Here is a 2983-nt window from a genome sequence, read left to right on the forward strand (position 1 = left end):
AATATATATATATATATATATATATATATATATATATATACGTATATATAGATATAGATATATATATATATATATATATATATATATATATATATATATATATATAAACATATGTTTGCTTGTGTACTTAATTCCCTCTTCCTTGAGAACAACTTACTATTAAATGTAATTGTAGATAAGTTAGCATCACCTGATCAGGATTTTAATTCACAATTTTCAGGAGTTCTGATGGTGGCTGTGACTTATCCACTCATCCATCGGGCAAAATAATAAGATAACTATATTTAAATATATATTATGACCATTAAGAAGTCCATGGTGCTTTGATTCTCAATTAACTAATCTACACCACCACATTCTGTTCTTAATTTTCACACAAATGGTTAAATACAATAGATTTATGATTGCTTGAAATCATTTTACTTCAAGATGACTTTCCCCAAATAACCCATTATCATCGAAACTGCTATGTATGTGCAATATGTTTAGTGTTCAGCCTGATTCGAATTTGCGCCTCTATAATATTGGTATACAATAGGGTAACATTGAAAACCCTCCAACACCTCAAAAGAAGTATGAAGCAGTTCCAAATCTTTCACACATATACCTGTCCAATTTGGATCTTATAAATACTGTCAATATCACCGTAGATTAAGGGAGCCATAGATGCGTCACTACATTATGACAAGGTGTCACACCACGCATGCAGCGCCATCTATGTTCTATTGCGGTCATAACGGCCGGCTCAACCAGCAGCTGTGTTTGATCATAGATGTATTATTTTAAGAAGTTTGATTTTCCGTGGAAACTGGTTTGATAAGTGACAAATAAAAAAAACTAATGGAAAGCGTGAAGCATAGCTAAATATTGTTGGTTTTGAAGATCCTTGGCAAACACACAATATATAAAATAACTTCCATCCCTGGTAGATGATGTACTAGTAAAAATTAAATCCCCGCAAAAATATGAAAAAAAAAAAGTTTCAGTTTCCTAGTGTCTGTGGTTCCAGTCCAGGCTTTCTTGTTATGAAGTGAATTATACCGGGACTTAATTGGCAGAGTGTGTCATATACTATTATCTAGCAATCTCCCTAAATTTACTAGCACTGGTGATATTAAACTTTTTTATTGTACCAGGTACAGTAATTAGGCTCAATAAAACCGTTAATAAAATAAAACGTCATTACATTGCTGTTGTTCGCAACTTGTTTATCCACGAATTATATATTCAGCCCTTGGTACATAAAATAAAAATAATGTAATTTTTTTTCTATGGTTAAATTATAAAAATTAAATTTTCGCAAAATTGTCTAAAGTCCAAATACCCGCCAATAGATGTACTTACACGATACTTGATTTTCAAAAAACAAAGAAAAAGCAAGGTTGGTGGATTTGTTTTTTCATAAGGAATCTATTTCATGGTCATAACATTAGCCATCATAGCTATTTCATATAATAGACAATAGTTTGCACTTGTTGTTATTCAGATCATGTATTTATTCATCAATTGTTATTAAAAGTACATCACTTCGTTAACAATCAATGTTGGATTGACAACAAAATCACATGCTTTTCACCGAATATTATAGCAATAGCAAAAATTTATAGCAAAAATCACTTTTATTCCTGAAATGAACAAGGAACAATCGGCATTTATAACCAGACATGCGTGTAATGTTGGAAAAGTACTGTAGACAAAATTTGATGAAATGATATGCAAATAGGACACAAATGACCACACACCTATATTGCAATCACATGGCAGTCTGTTCCGATTTGTTCACAAAATCAGAGTAAATTTCATATATTCAAGTTTTTTTTTTTTTCTCCAATCACTACTCGATGCATTATATTCTCAAATCTGTAGAAGACACTCACTTTTATTTCTTCCAATCCACATTCAAACAGATTGATCTACAGATAAGAGACTTCTCGGCATGGTTTGGTCATCAAGTCACCGCAACTAAAACCAGATGGCGCTGCTGTGTATGGTGTGACAAAAACGCCATATGGAGAGGCAGAGATGACGCATCTATGGCTCCCTTAATCTATGATATCACCAAGCAAATTTCAAAATTTAGTTTGCATCTTCTTGCTCTTGACAACACATAATCAGAGGAATATTACTAGTCAGTATCCAAAAATTGTCGAAGACTCACACATAAGAGAGGAATAAGAACTTACGTGAATGACTCTTCCATTGACATAGAAAGAGATGAGAGCTTCCGGACGAGAGTTGTGTGTAGTGGCAGTTGACTCTCAATGTATCTGGTAAGCGGTACCTCTGACGGAATCCTGTTATCACTGGGGTTTGTGGTTGATCTGTTGAGCATCAAAGTAAAAGAACTGTTCAAGGTACTATTTCAATGATTTGCATATATTCTTAAAGCAGAATTCACACTATCCTAAGAATGACGGGTTCAGTATTGAGGGAAATTAATGACATCAATCAGCGGGGCTCGATGAATGAGTGAGTTTTTCACAAGAGGATTTTTCATCGAATTTAAATTTCTGCTTTAAGATGGAGTTTTCACCATCTATAACTATAAAACAGTCTTCTACATATCGAATATATATATATATATATATATATATATATATATATATATATATATATATATATATATATATATATATATATATATATATATATATATATATATAAATGGGTTATTTCCAAAGAGTATAACCTACGTTACACATGAAAAATTCTGCAAATGTAGGAGTAAAGACACCTTCCATACTAATACCTTAACGCTGTAAGTAAAAATCACCAATGATACTCTAAAGGTGTATTCGTACTAAAAATTATGAATAAATAAAATGACGCAATATAAAATGAGGCATATTGAGAAACTGCCGACTCATGAATGACTATGTTCGATTTTGTATACTTGACCTGAAGGCATTAAAGGCTGATAACAGTTATATTTTAGTATTGGATGCATATTCACCATTCCTGATTAATCATATATATATATATA

The 2983-nt window shown here is 31.7% G+C and overlaps 1 long non-coding RNA gene across 1 annotated transcript in view; it reads right to left on the reverse strand.

The window, feature by feature from the left end:
* LOC137648656 (uncharacterized) overlaps nucleotides 1-2307 on the reverse strand; it is a 101167-nt gene extending 98860 nt beyond the window's left edge. Inside the window, exon 1 of the long non-coding RNA XR_011045675.1 lies at nucleotides 2184-2307. This is a non-coding gene — a long non-coding RNA (uncharacterized lncRNA). The remainder of the gene's footprint in view (nucleotides 1-2183) is intronic.
* Nucleotides 2308-2983: the final 676 nt, after the last annotated feature.

This window comes from Palaemon carinicauda, chromosome 10, assembly GCF_036898095.1.
Source record: "Palaemon carinicauda isolate YSFRI2023 chromosome 10, ASM3689809v2, whole genome shotgun sequence".
Taxonomy (NCBI): domain Eukaryota; kingdom Metazoa; phylum Arthropoda; class Malacostraca; order Decapoda; family Palaemonidae; genus Palaemon; species Palaemon carinicauda.